This window comes from Podarcis pityusensis (genome assembly GCF_964106645.2).
Source record: "Podarcis pityusensis genome assembly, chromosome: 16".
Lineage (NCBI taxonomy): Eukaryota > Metazoa > Chordata > Lepidosauria > Squamata > Lacertidae > Podarcis > Podarcis pityusensis.
The window spans coordinates 13,906,107-13,920,776 of NC_138041.1; the positions used below are offsets into that span (position 1 = coordinate 13,906,107).

At 47.4% G+C, this 14,670-nt stretch overlaps 1 protein-coding gene across 1 annotated transcript in view; it reads left to right on the top strand.

The window, feature by feature from the left end:
- The first annotated feature begins 289 nt into the window (after positions 1-289).
- The window catches only part of GAL3ST3 (galactose-3-O-sulfotransferase 3), a 29,846-nt gene continuing 15,465 nt past the window's right edge, over positions 290-14,670 (top strand). Inside the window, exon 1 of the mRNA XM_080985468.1 lies at positions 290-516. The gene's annotated coding sequence lies outside the window, so the exon portion shown is untranslated. The remainder of the gene's footprint in view (positions 517-14,670) is intronic.

Below are 14,670 nucleotides of genomic sequence, written 5' to 3' on the forward strand. Positions count from 1 at the left end.
ACCCGCGGCGCAGCAGCAGGCACGTCCACGCGTGCCAAGCGCAACACGCGCCTTCGCGGAGCGCGCGCACGTGCAGGATCTTCGCCTAGGGAAACCGACCCCCCCCCCATCCACACACTCCACCCGGCGACACGTGCCAGGGTGTGTGTATGTGTGTGTGTATACTGTATAGCGCCGCATCGCCCGCACGCGCCTTCTGGCTGGTCTGCTGCCGCCGCGTCCTCCTCTCCCCGCGCCTCCGCCGCCGCCGCCGTCGGGGGAGCGAGCGCCCGTCCTCCGCCTCCCCAAGACGCATCATGGCGCTGCGCCGGGACGCCGCCGGCTCGTAGGCTGCGCGCAACGCGCCCTCTGCCCGGCTCCCAGGAAGGGCTGCTGCTGCTGCTGCTGCTGCTGCTGGCTTGGCCGCTGCTCCGGGCCGGGCGATGCGGCGCTGGGGGACGAGCCCCCCCGAGGCATTCCCCAAGGCGGAGCGCCGGAGCGGGAGCCGCGGCGACGCGGGCGCCGGGAGGGGGACAGGTGCGTCGGGAACGGGGGGGGGGGTGTCCTCCAGTCGGGGGCTGGTGGAAAAGCTGGCTTTTCCGTGGGGAGGGGGGCACTATATCCGGCCCCCCGCTGTCCCGGAACCCTTTTTTCTCCTCTAGCCAGCCATTGCATAGGGTCTTTTCTTGATGCAAGGATTTTCCTTTTTCCCTTCTCCTTACCCCTCCTCCTTTTTGGCGTTGTTCCTATTGGGGGGGGGGTCGAGGGCATGGCGCTCTCCTCCTTTCTTTCTGCACGCATCCCAATGCGTTTCCATTGGCGTGGCTCAACGTGAGAACAGGGTGACCCGGGCAGAAAGCCAAGGTGGTGTGAGAATCTTTCCCTCCGAGGGGAAAGCTCCAGGGAGTTGGGGGGGGGGGGGAGAGAAGGGGACAGAAAGGAGGACCTCTCCTTCCTCTCTAGAAAAAATAGCCAAATACTTCAAATGCCATCTGGTCCTTTGGAGAGGAAGGTGACTTGCTCTCGAGTAAGCATGCTTGAGATGGGCGCTGTGGATTTCATTTGCTTAATTTGGTTTTTACATTTAAAAAAACAAAACTATTTTAGCCTGATTGCTTCCTAGCTGTAAAGCTGTTTGGAAGGGTAACAACGGTTGCAAAATAAGTTAGGAGCGAGAGATTTGTGAATCGAATTCCCTGGGATTGAGAGGCGGTTCGGGGGAGGGGACACATTTTTAGGATTCTGTTTCTCAACGCACAAACCTGCGCAGAGGCTTCCCTGTCGCCCCAGAGGCAGAGGTGAGTTGGTGGATTTGGGGTGGACCAGGAAGGATGGCGGAGGGGGAGACGCGGGGGGGGGGAACCTGCTCTGTAGGGCCCGATCCACCCGAGGAACGAGCTTCCCGCACATGCCTCATTGAACTGGATGGGAGCTGCAGTGAGGCTGGTCGGGGGGGCGGGATTCGGATGCATGGGCCCAAGTGAATTGGTGGTTTTTGTGTGTGCAAATGGTAACATCACTACCCTTAGTGTGGTGGGTGGAAAAGAACCCAAAACTGTGAACCCAGATAAGTCACGGCTGACTCCTGGGGAGGGAGGGAGGGAGGGAGGGAGTATTAGCTGACTACCCCCATTCCCAGTCTGTGCACCCGATACATCCTCACACCGGATACATCCTCTTAAATTTGCTGTAGGAGTCAGGACACTGAATGCCATTGCATTTACCATATTTTTTGCACCATAACACTCACTTTTTTCCTCCTAGAAAGTAAGGGAAAATGTCTGTGCGTGTTATAGAGGAAATGCCTACGGGTGGCATGCCTACGGATTTTCCTCCTCTAAAAACTATGTGCGTGTTATGGTCGGGTGTGTGTTATAGAGCGAAAAATACGGTACTTTGTTATTTAAAAGGGTGGGCGTTTCAGAGTTGGAGTTAATAACTCTTTGGCATAGAACGATCAGAGACATAAATTGCTTGTAGCTGCCAGAATGGAGGTGGCTGTACCACACTGGAGAAATCTGAGAAACCTCTGTGTCAAATCATGAGTATGCAGGGGCTTCTCAAGAGAAATCCAGCCTAGCAATGGGAGCGGGTGTGTGGGGGGGGGGGGAATCTAGGGGAGAAATTCAGCCTTAGAGATTCCCAGGCCTTTGGTTTCAGTGTGTTACTCCTGTTAATACAAGGGATAAAGCCCTCTGTCCACCTGCTGTCCAGTTTTGAAGTGCCTCTCTGGTCTCAGCTGCATTTCCTGATGGATGAGAGATTTCCTCTTGCTGTGCTAGCTCTGACTTACTTCTTTCCTTTCGTATACTTGTCTATAAGTAACACTACAATTGTTCCATTTTGTTAATTGTTGGTGGTCGTTTTTTAAAATTTATATATACCTATGAAGGGAACCAGTGGCCCTCCAGATTTAGCTGGACTCCCAGCCCCCATCACCTCTGACCATTCTATAGGAAACACAAAGCATCTCAAATCCTGTGAAAAGGTGGATTCAAGTGAAACATTAAGAAATGCTTTCTAAACTGCCTCTGTGTGTGTTTGTGTGTGTATGCATGGGCACATACGTGCCCATGGGCACTATATCACTGAATACCAAGGTGTGTTAATACAGTCGCTGTTCTGGATATTCTGCCCAGTTCAGGTTGTGCAATTGAGGTGCTGTTAGTCCACCTCCCATAGAACTTTTGCAGTAAGGAAGGTGATGGGAAAACACAATGGCCTGACTCAGTATATGGCAGCCTCTTAGGTTCCTAGTTAAATTAGCCCTTTGTGAAGAACAATGAGGACTGGAATCTTCAGTTTGCTTTTAGGAAAAGGAGCGTGCATGATTTGCACGTTGGAGGCCCCAAATTCAATCCCTAGCATCTTTGAGTTGGGCTGGGAGAGACTCCTGCCTGGAAACCTGGAGACCTACTTCCAGTTGGTGTAGAGACAGTACTGACCTAGATGGACCAAGCATCGGACTATCTAGGGCAGCTTCCTGTGCCCCTATCATTATATCAGTATAAGGCAGGAACTTCCTGTGCCTTCACATTCACAAGCTTTATCCTTTATTCCCCACCCCACCCCAATTGCACCACATAATCCCACAGGCAAAAGGGACTTCATTTGGGTCAGTTGCTCCTCTTTGCCAGAGGCAGATTAATATTCCCCGCAGCCGGATTAATATTTCTAGTGGCTGGATTATTATTTCAGGCTGACTGGGAAGTGCTTCCTTGTTGTGTGTGATGATGCCAAGTCTTTTTTTTTTTAAATAATATTTATTAAAGTTTCAAAAGAAGAAAAATCACATTGATAAAAAAAAAATTAACAATAAAAAGGAAAAATACAAAGTAGAAAAAAGAAAAAACAGTTAAAAACAATTCCATCTTTTCATCACTTCTTTTACATTTACTTGTTTCCCGGACCTCCTCATACCTCCCTCTTTTGTATTCCAATTCAATTTGTTAATCCAACAATTCCTTTCCCTCCTTTTTAATCCTAATCTTTAATCTTGATATATTATAACATTAAATTTTTACATATTAAAAACCAATTTTTCCATATTCTTTTGTACCTATACAGCTAGAAACCACTTAACTTCAATCCAACATCATTCTAACATTCATTAATTTTGCAATATTTCTGTAAATAGTCTTTAAATTTCTTCCAATCTTCTTCCACCGACTCTTCTCCCTGGTCACGGATTCTGCCAGTCATTTCCGCCAATTCCATATAGTCCATCAATTTCATCTGCCATTCCTCCAGTGTGGGTAAGTCTTGTGTGTGATGATGCCAAGTCTTTTGATGCTCAGGTGGCGCCCCTGCCACCTGAATTCTTCCAGGTTTCCCCAACTGGCTTGTGTAGCTACTGATTCCCCTTGGATGCTTGGATTCTAACTTTACTATGTTGTGGGCAGGTTTTTCTGATGTGGCTTGGACTTGCCTGATACTGGGACATAGGAAGCTGCCTTCTGCTGAGTCAGACCAACCATCTATCTCAGTCTTGTCTACTGGCAGCAGCTCTCCAAAGTTTCAAGCAGCAGGCCGTCTTGAATCCGGGACCTTTCATTGAGCTGCGAACTATCCCCTGCAGGCCACACCTGCACTTAGCCCATTCTTTCCTGGAATTTTAGGGTTTTTAACACCCTTCCCGCCTCCTCCATCTGCCTTGGGGAGTATAAATTGACATTGCAGATGAGCAGCCTGCCCAAGGCTTAATCTGATGCATGCCTTAGACGCAGCACCTGTTTCCAAATGTGGGGATGTCTGGAGGAAGGGATCCTAGAAAGAGATTGGGTTGTGGTCAACTTCAGCCCTACTCAGAGAGCAGACTCTTTGAAATCAGTGGACTGCAGTCAGTTGTGGCCATTCAGTGCAATGGTTGGGGCTGGTGGGAGTTGTGGTGCAAAACATCCAGTTGGCAAAGACTGTTCTGTTGTATCAAGCCCAGATGCAGCCTGTGGTAGGTTCTGGAATGGCCAGGCGAATGATAGGATTTATGTCCTTTGGGGGACTGGGCATGGAGACAGAATTTAATGCCTTCAACAAGGCTTATCTGGCTAGTAATCCAATTAGCAACACTGGCCTTCAGATCACCCTGTTCACTGTTGAAACCATGCCTTCACAGCATTCTTAGTTTTTGATTTGTGTTTCAACCTAGGAAAGTACAAAGTATCTTCTACGCTCTGTGTGCATCCATGATCTGCCAGCTTTGTCTTCTCTGACCAGAGATTATACTTTTCTTTAGAACAGGCAGTGGTACAGACTTGAAACCATACAGGACAGGTGTCTCTTGTTTTTGCTGTGGCCCTGTATCCTTTAACAACCGCAGAGCAGGCAATAATTCAATGGGTGCTGCCACATCTTGCTGGCATGGGCATAAAACAGATGAAAGCTATACCTATGAGTTTCTGCCTGTCACACAGATGTGAAATTCATGGGGGTCTTGACAGGAAGAAACAGTTGGCAACCCTACTTTCTTGTGGGTTTTACTGGTATTCTTCAGCTGAGAGACTCAAGTTTGGATTCGTAGGAACATAGGAGAGAAGTTGTCTGCTCCCAGCGGCTCTTTGGGATCTCAGACAGAGAAAGGTCCTTCCCATCATCTGCTACCTGATCCCCTTAACTGGAGATGTTGCAGATTGAACCTAGTGCCTTCTTGGTACAGCACACATCCTCTAGTGTGAAAGAGCTCTTGCGCTGAATTCAGCTTAGTTGTACTCAGAGCAGCCCTATTGAAAATAATGGACCTAATTTAATAATGCTCATTGATTTCAATGTGTCTACTCTGAGCAGGATTAACATTGGATACAACCTGCGGTTTTTTTCATGCAAGACTTTCAGGGCTCCTCCAGACTCTGTATTTTGCAGGGGGGATCAGGTGTGTAGTAGAAATTTAGGTTTGCCCTAGTTCAACAAATCCACTTCAAGAAAAAATGAGCAGTTAGGAAAAGCGCAGGATGAACAATAGCTTAATAGGAAGACATATAAACACCCCGCAAGCAATTTAGAATTCATTCAGGATGGATGTTTATTGTCATTTAACCTCTCTGCAAAGAAGTTGGTGCAAATGCTCTAAAAAGGTTTAACACTGGGCACTCCCAAGTGATGTATTTGTTGAGCATTCGTCCTGATTTGTTTGCAGAGAGGTTAGATGACATTGCATCAAAGCAAATATTAACCCACACTTTTTGGTGTGTGTGTTCTGTTACTTTCCTTATCACAAAAAGCCTGATTTTTTGGGGGAAGTGGGTTTGTTGTGCAGGACCGCCTAGGTAGCTATAATTATGCAACCTGAATTTTCTGGTATGTGGTTGAATCTGAACATGGCAATAGTCTATCATATCTCCTCTCAGTCTCCTCTTTGGCAGGCTAAACATACCCAATTCCTCCAACTGTTCCTTATAAGGCTTAGTTTCCAGACCCTTGATCATCTTGCTCGCCCTCCTCTGCACACATCCAGCTTGTCAACATCCTTCTTAAATTGTGGTGCCTAGAAGTGGACGCAGTATTCCAGCTGTGGTTTGACCAAGGCAGAACAGAGCAAGACTATTACCCCCCTTGACTGGGACACTATATTTCTTTTGATGCAGCCTAGGATAGCATTAGCTGTTTTTGCTGCTGCATCACACTGTTGACTCATGTTAATCATGTGACCTACTAAGACCCCCAGATCCTTTCCACATGTACTACTGGCAAGCCAGGTGTCCCCATCTTATGTTTGTGCATCTGGTTATTCCTGCCTAAGTGTAAAACCTTACATTTGTCCCTATTGAAATGTTTTGGCCCAGTTCTCCAATCTGTTAAGGTCATCTTGAATCCCAATTCTGTCTTCAGTGGCATTGGCTACCCCTCTCCATTTGGTGTCTTTTGCAAATTTGATTAGTGTTCCTTCAATAACTTCCTCAAAGGTCATTTACAAAGATGTGGAACAACAACAGGCTCAGGACAGAATCCTTTGGCACTCAAGTTGTCCCTTTTTCCCAGGATAGCGAGGAACTGTTAGTGAGCATTTTTTGGGCTTGGTCAGTCAACCAGCTACAAATCCACCTAACAGTTACCTCATGCAACCCACATTTTACTAGCTTCTCTGCAAGAATATAACGGGGGACTTTGTAAAAAGCCTTACTGAAATCAAGATGCACTATGTCCACAGCATTCCCCTGATCCACCAAGCTTGTAACTCTATGAAAAGACGAAATCAGATTTGTCTGGCATGACTTGTTTTTGAGAAACCCATGCTGGGTCTTAGTAATCACAGCATCCTTTTCTAAGCGCTCACAGATCGACTGTTGAATTATCTGTTCTAGGACCTCTCCTGGTATCAATGTCAAGCTCACCAGTTGGTAGCTACCTAGGTCTTCTTCTCACCCCTTTTTGAAGATGGGAAGAACATTTGCCTGCCTACAGTCTACAGGGACCTCACCTGTTCTCAAAGAATTCTCAAAGATTAGAGACAGAGGCTCTGAGATTACATCCTCAAGCTCCTTTAGTACCCTGGGGTGCAGCTCATCAGGCCCTGGAGATTTGAATTCATTTAAAGTTCCCTTGCCACTTATTTTCCCATCTTGTGTTGCAGTTTCCTCTTTGCATTATTTATTCTATTATCTCCAGGCTGGGGATTGCTTTCCTTTTGGGTGAAGACAGAGGCATAGTAGGTGTTGAGCAGTTCCGCATTCTCTCTGTCACCCAATAGCATTTCTCCATGCAAGGGACTTGCTTGTTCTTCTTGCTTCGAACATAGCCAAAGAAACCTTTATTATCATTTTTAACCTCTCTGGCAAGCCGGAGCTTATTCTGAGTTTTGGCCTGCCTGACCTTCCTGCAACGGTTGGCTACTCGTGTATACTCTTCCTTCGTGATTTTTCCTTCCTTTCATTCCATTCCATGGCTGAGATATAAATAACACCCTCGGCAGTGGAGTCAGGCTTTCGTGTGTTTGAGGTGGGTGTACATGGCATTGTTAGTTAAACGATTAAGGCACCAACCTCAAGAAGGCCCTGTGCGGTGCCCCAGCCTGATTACTTTCCTGGGGGTGTCTTTTAAGAGGGGAGCACTTTTTATTTTTTGCAGTTTACAGTGGTACCTCGGGTTAAGTACTTAATTCGTTCCGGAAGTCTGTTCTTAACCTGAAACTGTTCTTAACCTGAAGCACCACTTTAGCTAATGGGGCCTCCTGCTGCTGCCGTGCCGCCGGAGCCCGATTTCTGTTCTTATCCTGAAGCAAAGTTCTTAACCTGAAGCACTATTTCTGGGTTAGAAGAGTCTGTAACCTGAAGCGTATGTAACCCGAGGTACCACTGTATTTTCATCCCTGCTATCAAACTTTTTTCTTCCTTTCTTTTTTTTTAAAGACAACCGATTCCTTCAGCTTAATGGATGTTCTGCAGGAGTCCAGCACCTTTAATTAGCACTTCAAAATGCCAGAAACACAATGACAGGTATATTTAAAGGCCTAGTCAGGAAGTCATCTTCAGATTTGGGGTTGAGCTGGAGCCAACAGCACTGCCACTGACTCCTTTGCATGCAAAATACCTCTTCGGCCCCCTCCCCTCTTCCCAGCCTGAGAATTTTGGCAGAGTTCTCCCTGGCTATGCACCTCCTCAGTTGTTCAGCCCTTCTCTCTTTTGCGTCTCTGACTGTGCTTGGAGGTGGGGAGGGGAGCGATCAAGCATTATTATTTTCTTTTAGAAATAATAATTGTTGTCTTTTGGGGAGAAGGGCAAAACAAAGGAAGCCACAGCGGAACCAACGGAAGCAAAACATAAAGGGAACAAAGGGCCAAACTGTGGCAGGTTGTGGTGTTGCACTTTCCAAAGAACGTAGACAAATTGGACCCGGTTCAGAGGAGGGCAGTGAATGTGGAGATGGGTATGGAAAGACCTTCCCTTGAGGGAGGTGTGAAGGAGCCGGGTGTGTTCAGCATGCTGAACGGAAGGCAGAGAGGGGTACAGGATAGCCCTCCTCAGATACCCAAAGGGCTGCCCCATCAATGTTGAGAAAGGCATGTTCCTTGATGTTGGTCCAAAGGGTAGGTCTGCATCTTGTGTTCCAGGAGAAATGTCCATTGCCAGTGGAACCGATGGCCTAGAAAGCTAGGAGGGCAGGTGGGCTCCTCTTCTCCGGAGGTCTTCAAACCATTCTAGCTTTGGGTCACCTACTATTAGCAGGGGAACGCGATGGATCAGGGGCAGTGTTCGAAATTAGCCAGGCGCATTTTGCACCTGGCTTTCGGCCACTCGCAACCAAGTGATGATGCCTGGGCACCAGGATGGCACCTGACGTCTTTGCCACCTGGGGGTTATTGGATCTAGACTGTTTTCACACACTAGTACCCAATCCTGTAGAATTCTATCAGTTATATTTTATCTGCACAATCGGAATGAATTTCGGGAACCCAAATGCTTTTTCTGTGCAGCCAGAGCAGGAGCAGTCGCCATTAAGAAAAAGAGGTCGGATTAGGCCAATATATATGTGGACTGTCCTTGGATCAAGGGACTTTTCTTCTTTAAGTTCTCAAAGTTCTTAACTGAGGCTCAAGGCTGTCCTCTGAACTAGCCAGATTTTTAAATGAGAATCAATCACAGTCAGTCCATCATTTGAAAAATAAGGCTTTAGAGCCCCCTTGCCCCAGAATGGCAACTAGACATTCCGTTTTTGAGTTCAAGTTCAAGTAGTTTATTACAGTCATAGACCAGCATAAGCAAAACATCTAAATAAATAGTATAACAGTATTAATTAAATAGGAGCAAGAACCAAACGTAGATTTAAACATATACATAGAATACTTAATTAAGCATAGATAATGGGTGAGTAAAAATTTAGAAGAAAAATTAAAAGATCGGTGAACACAGCTATATGGGGTGGGTTTCAGAAGTGCGGATCTAACAATATGGGCCTTCAGTTTAGGATTGAATTGTAGCATAGACCATTCTTTGTCGAGTATCTATCATGGCAGCGCAAAATCTGGCGACTACATATATGACTTCTGGGCTCTCGTCCTGTTGTAATAGGGAGATGTTGTGTTGTTCTGAACGCCCAGGAAACTTATGTAAGATGGGTTGGATAAACCTAGTTGGTTTTTGTGATTGCAACCTTGGTTTAAGGAGTCATTTGGCAACTATCTTAGATATCGGAGTTTTGAACACTGATCAGGGGTCTGTTTCTGTTTGAGCGGCCCATTACATTGAGCGGCCATCGCCACCCTGTTGCCCCTCCAGAGTTTTAGTCCAAAGCAGCTGGAGGGCACCAAGTTGGCATTGCCTTGAGTGTAATAATGTCTTGGGGGCCGCATGCTGGTGGTGGGAAAGGCCAGATCCAAAAGTGAACAGGGAGACCTGTTCCTTCGCTCTCTGGTTTCTTTATATCGGTTGCTGGGCATCACAAGTGGGGAGGAAAGGTCTCTTGCATTTGGGACCTGCCTTGAGGCATCTTGTTGGCCACCGTGAGAAGACTGTGATGGGCCATTGGCCTGATTCAGCAGCTGCGCTCTGCTTAATCTTCTTAGGTTCTCTCCATGGCCTTCTTTGGACAGTTCTCTCCCTCTTGCCATTCCTACGTCAGCCTGGCTAATGCTCAGGTGTTAAGTTGTGGGTGAACATATCAGACGACACAGCGATTCTTCAAACAGCTCTTGTTTATTCACAGGCCAGAACAGAACTGAACTGAAGGGTTCAGCCAGCCTGCTTATATAGAGCTCCACTAGAACGCAACAGTAACCACTTTCTGTAACTATCCAATCACTGAACGTCACTTTCAATCCTTTATTTGCATATGTGGACCTGAGTGAAAACTATCTACAGTATCCCCCTGCTGGCCCAGGGTGAGAACTTCAGTACATAACACCAGGGATGATGGGAGTTGTACTGTGGCAACATCTGGGTGGCCACAGGTTTCCCCTATCATAATATGGCAAAGTTGCAATGGGTGGGGTGGGGTGGGGCTTTCTGAAAGCCAGTTCTCTCCTCCCCTCAGGACAAGGATGGACCTCAATGAGCCCTAAGGTGGCATTTGAGGTGGAGGGGAGCCCAACTCAGCTAGGCCAGAGGTTTCCTTGCCACCGATGGAAAACATAGCAAGATTTCACATCTTCCGCTGGGTATTGACCCAGCTGGCCTGACATTTGCTATGGGAGAACAGATTGAGAGGGATAGAGTGAGAACGAAGGACAAACATGCAGGGGTGCAGGACGGCACATGTGTTGGGGGGGGAGAGAGAGAGCTGTACCTGACTGCAGCCCTCTGGGATCCTACTTTTTATGGTGTTCCCTGAAGCAAACGCAACAGCCATACAAAGCCTGGATGAGCCTAAAGAGATAGTATTATTATGTGCCCCAGAGAGTGGCTCTGGAATCTGTCCGTCCCCTCCCCCACCGCCCCAGTGCTTCAGTCTTAAGTTCTGGTTAAAGGAGTGCCCCTGACCATGCCAAGAGTGCTTTTCCGCCTTCTTGCTGGAGAAAGGGCTCCCAAGTCACCCTGAGCTCTGAAACCTTTCCTTTCCCTGCTACGAGAAGGTCAGGTCTTCATTGCCGCCCTCTTAATTGTGGCTTGCGGGGATCCATGCATGTTGTTTGAATGAAGTAAGCAAAAAACAGTCGCTATAGAATGAAGGCAATTATGCCTCCCTGTGGCCAGCAGTTGGGGAAGATGTCTCACCCATGCTGGAAACAATAAGAATGTTGCATCATTCATATATATATATATATATATATATATATATATATATTCATTTCCTGTGAGAAGCGGTTCAAGGGGGCAAAGCGGGTTCTAAAGATAGATAATTCATTCTTGTTCCCAAGAGCTGAGAGCATGCAGAAGAAGGAAAGGGTAAAGCAAAATCTCAGTGCTCTGTCGACATCCCAAATCCTCTCTGTTCCCAGGGGGTTGGAGGGGGGATTGTCTTCGTTTTGGAAAATTGCAATGCCACAGACTCACAATCACGTAGGATAGGTCCTGTTTCCTTGGCAGGGGTCAACATTGTTTCAACAGCAACTGGACGGGTTGCAGCATTTTGCTGGCAGGAAGAAGATCTGACAGGCAAAGCTGTACCTGTGGGATTTCTGCCTGCCCTACATTTTATATTTTTAAGGGGGAGGGAGAGCTCAAAGCAATTTACAGCTGACATTGAAACATCAAATGAAACAATCCAGAATGAAACATGACTGAAGAAAGTCAAATGTGAAGTCAACATTCAAAGCAACATAATTAACAGGAAGCTAGAATATTGTCTTAAAGGTTTCAAAAGAAAGCGTTGTAATGGAGGTCAGCTACAGAATGCACATTCATCGCAGCAAAGTTAATGGGGGGGGGAGCTCTTAAACCTTTGAAGAGAAAACAAATATAACATGCACATTTAAAACAGCATAATTAGCAAGAGAATAAAACATTATCGTAAGCATAGAACATATCTGCTGCTGTTGTTGCCAGTCCTGCCAATGGTAGTTCATGGTAGCTGGTGGCTGTGGAAGCCCAGACTCAGTGACCTGGGTCTCTGACCTCTTCAGCAGCCTCTGTTTCTGTAGCTCCATCACGGCAGGGAGCAAGTCCTCCAGGATTCACAGCCAAGTGAAAGAAGTATTGAATATTGAACAGCTCTTACTCAGAATCTCCTTTCTTGTAACTTGAAGCCATTGGTTCAAGCCCTACACTCCGGAGCAGGAGGAAACAAGCTTGCTCCCTCTTCCATGTGACAGCCCTTGAGATATTTGAAGAAGGCTATCATATCAAACCTCAGAACCTAGGACTTGTTGATCAGAAGGTCAGCAGTTCGAATCCCTGCGACGGGGTGAGCTCCTGTTGCTCAGTCCCTGCTCCTGCCAACCTAGCAGTTCGAAAGCACATCAAGTGCAAGTAGATAAATAGGTACCGCTCCGGCAGGAAGGTAAATGGCATTTCCGTGCGCTGCTCTGGTTCGCCAGAAGCGGCTTCGTCATGCTGGCCACATGACCCGGAAGCTGTACGCCGGCTCCCTCAGCCAATAAAGCGAGATGAGCGCCACAACCCCAGAGTCGGTCACGACTGGACCTAATGGTCAGGGGTCCCTATCATATCTCCTCTTGGTCTCCTCCCTTCCAGGCGTACAGCAAACCTTGGTTGCAGCTCATGGTTTGTCTGGAGCAGAAAACAAAACCACCACCCCATGAGCCTGGGTTAGGGAAACCTGCTTAGCCAAATCATCGAGCCGGTCATAGTTGGGCTTAGGGTGCAAACCCTACTGTATTTTGATGCTGTGTTTTGGGGGCCCTCCCGATTGGGGGTTGTCGTCTTTGGAGGGTGTCGTCCGCAACATGTCACTGATGAAGTAATAGTGCATGGGTAGGCAAACTAAGGCCTGGGGGCCGGATCCAGCCCAATCACCTTCTAAATCTGGCCCACAGATGGTCCGGGAAGCTGCGTGTTTTTACATGAGTAAAATGTGTCCTTTTTAAAATGCATCTCTGGGTTATTTGTGGGGCATAGGAATTCGTTCATTCCCCCCCCCCAATATAGTCCGGCCCCCCACAAGGTCTGAGGGACAGTGGATTGGCACCTTGCTGAAAAAGTTTGCTGACCCCTGGAATAGTGCATCATTGGTGGATTTCTAACTGGACCACCCACACGCAATTCCACCGCATTAGTGGTTCTGTGATGCTTAAAAAAGTAAAGGACCCCTGACAATTAAGTCCAGTCACGAACGACTTTGGGGTTGCAGCGCACATCTCGCTTTACTGGCCAAGGGAGTTGACGTTTGTCCGCAGACAGTTTTTCCGGGTCATGTGGCCAGCATGACTGAGCCGCTTCTAGTGAAACTAGAGCAGCACAGGGAAACACCATTTACCTTCCCGCCAGAGTGGTACCTATTTATCTACTTGCACTTTGACTTGCTTTCAAACTGCTAGGTTGGCAGGAGCTGGGACCGAGCAACAGGAGCTCACCCCGTTGCGGGGATTCAAACCATCGACCTTCTGATCGGCAAGCCCAAGAAGCTCAGTGGTTTAGACCACAGCGCCACCCGCGTCCGTCCCTCTGTAATGCTTACTCAAGGCTATTACACCATTGCCTCCTGGAGGGGCCCCCCTTGCCCTATATCGCAAAAAGAGGGACAAAGAAATAAACAGGAACATCTATACAGTGGTACCTCGAGTTAAGAACTTAATTAGTTCTGGAGGTCCGTTCTTAACCTGAAACTGTTCTTAACCTGAGGTACCATTTTAGCTAATGGGGCCTCCCACTGCCACCGTGCCACCGCACCACGATTTCTGTTCTCATCCTGAAGCAAAGTTCTTAACCCGAGGTACTATTTCTGGGTTGGCGGAGTCTGTAACCTGAAGCGTCTGTAACCCGAGGTACCACTGTAATATAAAATGTTACAGGATTTCAGCAGGAAGCAATTGGACATGCATAAACCAACTGAAAATCAAGCATGTTTACCCCAAACTTTGGCACGTGCAAAACCGTACTGAAAGTGCCCTAATACCATCATGAGCACAAATGCTCATAAATGCACAATTAAAAAGACGTCTTTTAAGGATGTATTTTGTTGCTTGGTCATGTCACTTAAAATGCGGAGTTATTATTATTAAATTTTCAGTAGTATTCTTTGGTTTTGTATGAGTAATGTGCATAGCAGTTGTCATAACAATTCCCTTTCTGTTAGGATATATGCAAACCGGTTAGAGATTTCCCTGTAGGCAAATGTCTGATCCCTACAGGGGGAGATGGTGGGACCTTTCATGTAGCTCTTCTAAGTCAGATATCTGGGTTCCAAAAGACCTTGGGAGGAGAATGAGGGTCCGGTAAGTTTTTGGCAAGGACATGGGCCTGGGGGCCAGGACACCTGGGTCTCTTTGAGGCCGTGGGAGGAAAATGAGTTCTGACAAGTTTCTTAAAGCAGTGGGGTGGGATATGTGTCTCATTTGCAATCCACCTCCGGCAGGTGGTGACGGACTCTACTATCTGGAAGGGAGGAGTGGAGTAATAGCTATTAACTGCAGTTCAGAAGCATTCCTGTAGTTCAGGGGTGGGGGAACCTGTAGCTCTACAAACTTGGCTGGACTCTGTCTCCCATCAGCCTGTCAATAATCAGGGTTCCTCACTCCTGCTGTAGCCTTTATGTTCCAGTGTAGAAGAGGAGTGGTATGCAGTGGTTAGAGGCGATCTCTGGGCATTGGGCCCTCCCGATTTGCTGTCACCTTCCTCCGGCCTCTCTGAGAGGCCCGGGGCGGCGACT